The following is an 11,377-nucleotide window of genomic DNA, read 5'->3' as shown; positions in this document are numbered from 1 at the left end:
GGAATGTAACTGAAGTTAGGAGCTTTTTGGGTTTAGCCGATTATTAAAGAAGATTTGTGAAAGGATTTTCGATGATAGCCACCCTAATGACGAGGTTGTTGCAAAAGGATGTTAAGTTTGAATGGACCGAGAAATGCCAACAGAGCTTTGAGAAACTAAAAGTGTTGTTAACCGAGGCATCAGTGTTAGTACAACCGGAAGCAAGGAAAGAATTTGTGATTTATAGTGATGCATCCTTGAATGGACTGGGTTGTGTCCTTATGCAAGAAGGTAAGGTAGTAGCTTATGCTTTGAGGCAACTGAAGCCCCACGAAAAGAACTATCCTACACATGATTTAGAATTAACCGCTATTGTATTTGCTTTGAAGATTTGGTGGCATTACCTATTCGAGGAGAAATGTCATGTCTATTCAGACCATAAAAGTCTAAAATATCTTATTACTCAAAAGGACTTGAACTTGAGGCAACGAAGGTGGCTTAAACTGTTAAAGGATTATGAGCTTGTGATAGATATCACCCCGGTAAGGAAAATGTGCTTGCCGATGCCTTGAGTAGAAAGTCTTTATTTGCTTTGAGAGCTATGAACGCACAGCTAGCCCTATCTCATGGTGGTGCTACTCTAGTAGAGTTAAAACGTAACGCCCCAATTTTCGGGAATTCTATGAATGTTGGCATAGGTTTAATTATGTTAGTGGGCCTCTAGAAGGCCCAAGCTTAAGATAGAACCCGACAATTTTAGTTAATTTTTGTTCCATAAGAAAAAGCGGGTGAAATTATGAAATAGGACCTATGTGAAAATGTTTGAAAATGCTATAGGCTAATTTGTAGTGGCCAAATAAATAGTAGTGCAAAATAGGAGGATTTGCATGTCAAACCTCCCATTTTACAAGAAGTGGCCGGCCATCATGTTGTTAAAGACAATATGTGCACTTGATATCCATAATTTATGGTAAAAATTGATAAAAAAAATTGATAATGGGTTAGGTAAATGTTCCATGATGGGCATGATAAGCATTATGGGCATTTTTTTATTGACATTATGGCATAGGTATGGCACAAATAATATAGGTTATTTTGTGTCATAAAATGTTGGGTAATAAAATAACAAAAGGATGAAAAGAACAAAGTTTTTTCCATCTTTGTTCATCATAGCCGAAAGTTAGAGAAGAGAAAGGAGTGGAGAAAGCTCTTGAGTATTCGGTCACTAGGAGGAGGAAAATTGAAGGTAAGTTCTTGGTACCTTGCTTCTATTTTGAGGTTCATGAGTTCTTCTTGATTCTACCTTAACTCTTGAAGCATATTTTGGTTTTTAGTTGTGTTGTGAGCATTTAGTCATGAATTAAAATGAAGGAAATGGTTGTTGTTTCATGTTCTTTTGATGAAAAATGGAAGATAGGTGAAGTTGAGCCAAACAAATGAGCATGCATGTGCCTTAGATGCTAAAGGGAAAAATCGGCTAACATGTTGTGCTTTAAAATGATGAAATGGAGATTATACTTAAATAAAATCATAGATATGTAATGATTGATTGGTGATATACATGTTTAAATAACATGCATGCAAGGTATGTGTGAAAGAGTGATTTGGTAATAAATCTGCTTGGGACAGCAGTAGTAACGTGACTTTGGAAAATCACCATAAATTATGAGAGATGAATTAGAAGCTGAATAAATTATGTAGTTAAATCTTGTTGAGTCTAGTTTCAAATGAAATAAACAAGAACATATTTTGAATTCTGTACAAAGAGAAATTTGATTCGTAATGAAGAGTGGTCAGATTAGTCAAACAGTGTAACATGGGAAACTTTGAGAAAAATCTGGTATTTATTGGCTAAACTAAAAATTCTGGAAATTTATGGATATAATATATATGAGTCTATTTTCAGGGAAAATTAACGGCACTTGATTTGGAGTTTCGTAGCTTCAGTTATAAATGATTTAGTGACTGTTGCTCAGGAAGACAGATTGCAGTGAAATTATGATTATATGGTAAACACTGACAAAAATTTGTTAATGAGTTGCTTATTGATTTCTTATAAGCTTACTCTGATCTGTAGGTTTGGTTGGCCGAATATTGTAAGGGGTTAATACGTAGTTCGTATTTGAATAGTTAGATTAACGTGTTTGTAATCCAATTGTAGGCGGTGCGTGTGTGGATCTCGTCAGCATATCGTCGTAAACAGGTGTGTAACTAACACCCTCTTATAGACTAGATCGGAAAAAGCCGAAAAGCCGGTATTTTGAGATTAATAGTTTGATGTATATGGTAAATTAAAGTGATAAGACTGCAGAGTACGCGATTCTGTGCATTTCGATATTTTTGGGTTTAATGGGCCAAAAACGGGATAATGGGCCAACGGGCCCAAATTGTTAAGAAAACGCGGTAAATGTTTCTGATCGTACGTAAATGACTATGTTATGTATGGAAACCTTAAGAATAGTTAAATTACTTGAATACCCTATGTATGCAAAATTACCATTATACCCCTACTTTTGACTAAAAAGCATGACGATCTGATTCTGTATGATGTATGCCATGATTATATATCTGTTGCATGGGGACTTGGGTTATACTATGGAGGAAGCGTCCTGGTGGCTATGCCACAATTTATCTAATCTGGTGGCTCTGCCACATATATCTGTCCTGGTGGCTATGCCACAATTATCTGATCTGGTGGCTCTGCCACATATATCTGTTCTGGTGGCTCTGCCACAATATCTGTATCTGGTGACTTCGTCACAATATCTGGCAGCTTCACTGCGATTTCTGTGGTGTGTAGCGGTTGGGTGGGTCAAGTAGTCTCCCCACATGGTGTAAGGCTGGTACGGGGGTGTTATGGATGAATCTGGGTTTGGTTTCTGCATAAACATGTAATATATGTTCTGTTCTGTTATGGGCCTATGGGCTTTATTCTGAATTCTGTTCTGGGCTAAGGCGAACTTATCCTATTTCTGTGGTTTGAGCTGATATAGGCTATGGTTGGGTTAATTTACACACTGAGTTTCCCCAAACTCACCCATTTTATTTTTATCCACGCAGGTAATCCCCAACCATAGTGGGCTTGGAGCTGTGAGGGAATTCGGAGTGGCCACCTGTTCTGAAAGTTTGATTTTCTTCTGGTGAACTGGACATCCTTTTAATTACGTTTGAGGTTTTGGGCTTTTAAATGTAATAAGGCCGCTTATTTATTTTTGATGGTTTTTATATGTTTTATTAAGATAGGTAATATTGATATTTAACTGTTGAAATTGGATAGCTTCAGGGCGCGTTTTCAAAAACAGTAATTGATTTCAAAATAACACGAAAACAAGCAAAGCTTCCGCAATGAAGATATTTTCCAAAATTAATCACTTTTCCTAAAAAGGACTTAATCAAATCGGTTTCCTAGAAATATACATGACGTTAAGGTATGGCAATGGCGGTTTGCATGTCTAGGATTGGATCCGAAGGGAGTTTGGTACTTAAGCAGTCCGATGGACTCACCACCTCTTTTTCGGTTTCCTACCTGGTGCACAGCTTCCATTCACTTTAACCTATAATGAAATTATCTTTTAAAACACTAAGTAAGTTTTCCTGGATCAACAATATAAAATGTTTTGAACGCTTCGATGTGGCATGTCGGATCCGGTCATAACGTCTGGGCCAGGTTTGGGATGTTACATAAAAGCTAGACTAACTTTTCTTCAACAAATTTGTGATGCTCAGGAAGCTGATAAAGAGTTACAAGCTAAGAAAGCTCAGTGTGAGTCGACCAGTGTATCAGATTTCCAGAGAGATCCTAATGGTTGTCTAAGGTTCCGTAGAAGGATTTGTGTTCCAAAAAATGCTGAATTGATTCGGAATATTTTGCATGAGGCTCATAAAGGGAGTATGTCAGTCCACCCGGATAACACAAAAATGTACAATGATTTAAAGAAAATGTATTAGTGGAATGGTATGAAAAGAGATATATTCGAATTTGTGTCGAGATGCTTGATTTGCCAACAAGTAAAGGCCGAACATCACGTACCTTCAGGTTTACTTCAGCCTATCTTAGTTCCTGAATGGAAATGGAACAGAATTACTATGGACTTTGTGGCAGGCTTGCTATTTACACCAAGAAAGAAAGATGCCGTATGGGTAGTGGTTGACAGATTGACTAAGTCGGCTCAATTTATACCGGTACACATTGATTATTCACTTGATAAGTTAGCCAAACTGTATATTTCTAAGATTCTGAGACTTCATGGAGTACCTTTATCGATTATTTTGGATAGGGATCTGAGGTTCACTTCGCGATTTTGGAGGAAATTACAAGAAACTTTGGGTACAAAGCTAAATTTTAGTACCACTTTTCATCCACAGAGTGATGGAAAATGCGAGAGAGTAATTCAGACACTTGAAGATATGCTTAGATGTTGTGCTCTTGAATTTCAAGGTAGTTGGGAAAGGTACCTACCTATGGTTGAATTTGCTTATAACAATAGCTATTAAACGAGTTTGAAGATGGCACCTTATGAAGCTTTGTATGGTCGTAAATTTCGTACACCATTTTATTGGACTGAGATTAAGGAGAATAAGATTCATGGGATAAATTTGATTAAGGAAATCGAAGAAAAAGTTAAAGTAATTCGTGATTGTTTGAAAGTGGCGTCGGATAAACAAAATTCGTATGCAAATTTGAAAAGGAAAGAAATTTCATATCAGGTTGGTGATAAGGTGTTCTTGAAAGTATCCTCATGGAAGAAGGTTTTGAGATTCGGTAGAAAAGGCAAGTTAAGTCCTTGTTTTATAGGACCGTATGAGGTTATCGAAACGATAGGGTCTGTTGCTTCTGTTGCTTATCGATTGGCATTACCGACTAAATTAGAAAAGATTCACGATGTGTTTCATGTGTTCATGTTACGCCGTTATAGATCTGACCCTTCACATGTGATTGTACCGACTGAAGTTGAAATTGGACTTGACATGACTTATGGTGAATAACCTGTTAAAATCTTGGCTCGAGAAGTCAAGCAATTGCAAACCAAAAGTGTTGCTCTTGTGAAAGTTTTATGGCAAAGGCATGGGGTTGAAGAGGATATATGGGAGCCTGAAGAGGCTATGAGGAAACAATACCCAAACCTTTTTACCGGTAAGATTTTCGGGGACGAAAATTCCTAAAGGGGGAGAGTTGTAACATCCCAAATTAGGGCCTAGTCAAAATAGTGGTTTCGAGACCACAAATCTGAGATAAAAATAATTATTTTATGATTCTTATGAGGGTTATGTTATGAATGCATGCATGTGTGAAAGTTTCATAAAGAAATTCTATGCATAAAATGTCTAATTACATTTTAAGGACCAAAATGAATAAAGTCCAAAACTTGCATTCTATAAGCTTTAAGCATGAAATTGCTTTAAGCATGAAATTGGAGGGTCATAATTAGCAATTTGACCAATTTTCATAATTTGGGACAAAAATGGACATAAATAGGAAAAATGTAAAAGAGAAACCCTAGGGGTATTTTGGTCATTTGGTAATTAAAAGAATAAAAAGGGAAAAATAAGTCAAATTTGGTGTCCATCTTCTTCCTTCATTGCCGAAAATTGCAAGACACCATAGCTAAGGTTTGTTCAACATTTCCAAGCTTGATTGTAAGTGCATCCTAGCTAGGGGCGAAGCTAGAAAAATTTTTTAGTGGGGGCCGGATGAAATTTTAATTTTCTATAGTTTATATCTTTATAATTTGTAAAGGATTAAATCAAATTTTTATAATTTTAGTGGGGGCCAATGTGCAATTTTACCTTTACTAATTTAAAATTTTTAAAAAAATTTAAGGGCTTAAAATGTAATTTTAAATTTTAGGGGGGCCGGGGCTCATGCCAGCCCCTAGCTACGCCCCTGATCCTAGCCTCATTTTTAATGTTCTTTGCATTTTTAAAGTCCTTGAAGCATGATCTACCTATTTTTAGATATATTTTAAGCTAGGGTTCATGTATGAAATTTGACCCATGTACAACATGCATGTATTTTGATGATTAATGAAGGAATATGAATGTTTGAGGCATGATAAACATCTTTTACTAGGTGATTTTTAGTGAAAACACCTAAACAAGGGACTTGTTTGTAAAAGTGTTAAGGTGAGTAGCAATAATGTGAAATAAAAGAAAATATGGGCTGATATGAGCATAATAAAGGTTTAGCTAGGCTTGGGTAACCAAGAAAATACATGCATTCCACTTTACGAGCCTAGGGACTAAATCGTAAATATGTAAAAGTTTTGGGGTCAAAAATATAAATTTGAAAAATTATGATTTATTGACCCATTTGAATAATGTGAATAATAAATAAGTTAAATTTGGCATTATAGATCAAGAAAAACGTGAACCGGGACTTGATCGAGAAAAGAATAAAGTATACGACGATTAGGCTCGATTATCATCATTTTTTACCAGGTAAGTACATATGCAAATAATATGGTGTTGTAATATGTTTTAAATGCTTTAATATATTATGATAAATATTGTATTGTGATTATGAGTTATATGCTTATTGAACGTTACGAAAGCATGAATGTTATTATGGCTATTACATATGACGTCACAAGCAAGTACGATAAAGATATTATATGTAAGTGAGGAAAAGCCCGTTCGAACCTTAGAAATAGTTTCAGATACAAGTGACATGTCACTAGGAATTTAGAAATCTGAGCTCGTTGAGTTGGTTCAAGTTCGTGATATATGTGAGAAATCCAAACTTGTTGAGTTGGTCTAAGTTCGCGATATATGTGAAGCATCAAAGCTCATTGAGTTGGTCTGAGTTCATTGTGGATGTGAGCATCTGAGCTCATTGAGTTGGTCTGAGTTCATTATGGATGCAATGCATATGACATCTGAGCTCGTTGAGTTGGTCCGAGTTTATTATGGATGTACACATGTTATGAGGTAGCTTTGGCTACGTATGTATGTGTGTCACTTAAGTGCAAGTTTCTGCGTATCCAATAGTATTCCGAGTGTTCAACGGGTAATGAAATGAATGTAATGACAGTCCCGAGGAGGACATATGAAAGAGGTATGGTTATCAATACTTTACGACGGGTACAGGTTTGTATAGTAAACCTATGAGTAATGCATTGATCAAGATTGGTTTACAATGAGCAAGTATATATGTGCGTATGATGAATAAGCAAAAAGGTTTGAATGCTGAATACTTTTATGTATATTTTTCTATGTTTTGCATGTTGAATCTTTACTATCTTTTTATATTATTTGTATGTAGACTTACTAAGCTTTAATGCTTACTCCCCTCTCCTTCCATTCTTTGTAGTTTTGCCAAGATAGCTTGAGGATTGAAAGTTGTCAGAGTATTCGATCACACTATCAAAATACTATTGGGTATAGTGAAATTATTATTTTGAGTATGGCATGTATAAGAAGCTTGGTCATTTTGTGATATGTGTCATGCTATTTGGCCAAATTGTGAAGGAATATGATGATGATTCTTTTTGTAATGGCCATGTGATATGGCTCATATTTGATCATTTGGGTTGTAATCTAAGTACCCATACATGCATGCGCTAGTGTCTTGAAGGTAAGATACGTTATTTTTTGGTGAGTGCATAATAATGATGTGATATATTGTTGATCGATGAATGCATGGTAAAGTATGAATCTGGTGCTAAAGGATAAGGGATGACCTAATAGCTTAAAATGACTATATACATGAATGCTCAATTTGAAGTTTTGGTAATAAGATTAATAATGCATGAAATTGGTGTGGAATGCCTTTAAATGATGCAACAGGTGAATGTGCAATAGGATGATATTATAAATATGTGAAAGTGCCATGGTGGGGAATAATTGTGTGCCTAAATATGTCATGTTGCATGTTATAAAGTATGTTTGAATGCATGAGTGATTGAGGGTGACTATTGGATTGGAAAATAGCCTTTAAATGGTCCACACAGGTAGACAAACGGGCATGTGTCTAGACCGTATATGACACAGGGTCTGCCCCAATGGCATGTTGAATGGTCGTGTGTCCCATGCACCTAAAATTTCAAAGCCAGTATGCATGATAGTAAACACACGGGTAGAGACATAGCCGTGTGTCAAAATCGTGTGGAGGACAAGGCCTACCACACGGGCATGTGCCTTGGCCGTGTGCCCTTAAATGAATGATGATGTCATAAATAGAATGTCTAGGTTTTTGGACACGGGCGATGACACGGGCGTGTCTAGGCCGTGTGAGGGACATGGGCCAGGGGACACTGGCGTGTGCCCAGCAGTGTGAAAACCTCTGTAGGTTCGAAATGAAAAATAAATTTTAGAAATTCCACACGGGTATGGGACACGGGCATATGCATTGCCTCCACACAAGCGTGTGAGGCTTAAACCTAGAAATTTTCTTAGAATTTTCTTAAGTTCTCGGTTTAGTCCCAGATTACTTTTAATGTATGTTTTGGACCTTGTAGGTCCATGATAATGACAATATGATTTTGTTTGATTTGTTTTAATTTGGAATGAAATTTTATGACCCGTATGTTTTTGAAATACCCTGCTTATGTTCGGTAATCCTCATACCTTGTCCCAGTCTCAGGTACGGGTAAGGGATGTTACATAGCCATTATCAAATTGATGTCAAAAAGTGTATGAGCATAGGTTATCATTCATTCGAGTAACAATCATTAATTTAGATACCATTCAATACTACACAATACAATACGTACATAAATCAATAAAATTTGAATATGTCGTGAGCGTGATGCAATGCAAAAAATTTCCTAACCATACCATCCACTACATACCACGAGTTCCCAGAACTCGTCCACCAAACTCCAAAAAATGTGAGCAAAGCTCGATGTGGTAAAACCACTGAATAATCAATAATGTTGAAAACCTGTTGGATTTCAAATAGTGTGATACAATTGCCAATAACATATAATATGCGATCAAATCATCAATCCTCTTGGTACTCCAGGTGCAGTGCACTGACTACATATAAATACAAAGTTAATATGCCGTCGGTACTCCACGGGACTCCTCCGTCAACCATAAGATATTCCATCCCAACGTAAATGTAATATGTCACACAAACTCATACATAATCAATCTCAATACTTTTCACATTTATTTGACATGTTCAACATGCCCTCAATAATCACATACTTTCAATAAATGGAAACAATGTTCCAACTTCAAATTACCATTAGGATGATATCATTCAACATTAACAATTTTACATACTTTTACGATTTTCCAATGTGCATGAATAGCAACCTTTCTAATATAACATAGCAAACTATTCATACAATTATATCATGCATAAATCCATATCTCAGCAAATCATGGTATTTATACAATCAATCTCATACCAAATAACACAATCATACATCGCAATACCATTCACACAATCACACTGTCAAACTAGCAACTTTACTAACATATCAATCTTTTAAGGCTCGAAACTTATCTAGTTCAGCCACTTACAAAATTAATTATTTGGCTATTACTCCAATTAGAAATCTAAATCATCAAATATATAAAAGAAATTATCATTTTTAATTAAATTTTTGAGTTTAGGACCAACACCTTATTTTTAGCTTTCCCACAGTACACTAGCGAATCTTTCAATTTTCCTTAATAAACCTTAAAACGAACCTATGTCAAAAATTTTTATAAATTCCATCAATTCATATCTTAACTAGCCCTTAAACACCCACTTATGGGTTCCAGCCAATCGTCAAAATCACAACTATTTTACGAATCCAAACTAGTTAGATTTCTTACACTATTTTGTTACAAATTGTGCGCGTAAACGTCTTTCGACTTTACAGTTAATTTGTGGTGTTCCGGTCAACACCTAACACAACTACATGCTGAAAAATAAGTAGATAATATTGATTAAAATCCCTCATTTAATCAATCCATAACCTTTTCCCAACAACTTTTTCTAAACAACAAACTGGTTTACAATTAATCACACTTACACTTCCCTAATTGTGAGATCCAAATGGTTAATTGATCAAGAACATCTTTCACTAATTAACATGTGATTAAAGGCTGATTAGGAGGGTTAAAAAACTCAAATTAATGATAGGAAAATATGGGCAAGAACCAAAAAACAAAATAGCTCCCTTTCTTGTATATAGGCGCACGCACCACCACCCACGATGGCCAAATTCGAGGCTAATTTAAAAGTGATTTAAAGATCCATTAAAAATATGGAAAAATACATTTAAAATATTTAAAATTCCTATAAATTTTATATCTATAAATTTAGGTTTTTAATTGACAAGATTAATCAAAAAATTGAAGAAAGAAGATATCTTACACAAGTTAGCTGAGAGAAACGGAAATGACACTTTCTTAGCAATGTTCGGGATTGATCTTGGAGTTTGAGATTTCAAATTTGGGGCTGATTTTAATGAGAAAAAAATACCAGAAAGATGGTGGATAAGATGTTAACAAATCTTGAGACAAAAAGAAAAAGAAAGAGATGGTAAAACCAGGTGTAGGCGACGGCAACAATGGAGGAAGAAAGAAAACAATTGAAGATCAAGGAGGAAAGGAGAGGGGCGGAACAGCTAGGGTGAGTAAAAATAGAATAAAGGCTGATTATTTTGTATAAACTTAACATTTATACCTATGGTTACAAGGGTATGGATGACACACACATTAAAAACAAGTGATTTTGTAATAATAAAAAAATGGTTATTTTGCATAGAGAAGGATTCAAACCTGGGATCTGAATTTAACTTTCTTGCTATTACATTTATCAATTAACCACTAGGCTATTTCTTTATTTTTGAAATAATTTTGCAATATTTATTTTAAAAATAATGCGTGTCGCATACTAGAGTTTGAGGCAAAATTAGCAAAATAATAAAAATGGTGAGAGAGAAGGGATTTTAACTTGGATTTCAAGGAACGTTTCACTAACACTTATCCAACAAACCAATACCTCATTTATTCCTAAAAACGCATATATAATCTCAAAAATTAAGGCATGACCATTCTCTCTCGATTCCCAAACCTGATTATACTAACCCCCGATTTTTGGGATGTTACAGTAATTTAGTTGAGAACCTCAACTTCATGAAACAAAAGAAAGATATTTCTCGTAAAGTTCCATTTAGGGTTAGTTTGAAAATAACCTCTCATATATTTTTCATATCTCTCGAGTTTTACCTCATTAATATTTTCACTCATAATTAAACTTTTATTACTCAAGGTCACTTTGTTCTCATTCTTTTTACAAAAACCATCCTCACTTCTAATATTTCCTTTACAAAAGTTTTGAAAGTTTAATTCATCAAAGTACAACTCTTTAGTAGGACATGGCATTTGCAACTTGTCTAATTCGTGAACTCTAAGAAACAATTCTCAATATCAATTTCTTCTGGTTCACAAAGCT

The sequence above is a fragment of the Gossypium hirsutum genome, chromosome A08 (genome assembly GCF_007990345.1).
Source record: "Gossypium hirsutum isolate 1008001.06 chromosome A08, Gossypium_hirsutum_v2.1, whole genome shotgun sequence".
Classification (NCBI taxonomy): domain Eukaryota; kingdom Viridiplantae; phylum Streptophyta; class Magnoliopsida; order Malvales; family Malvaceae; genus Gossypium; species Gossypium hirsutum.
Note: the sequence above shows the minus strand (reverse complement) of the source record.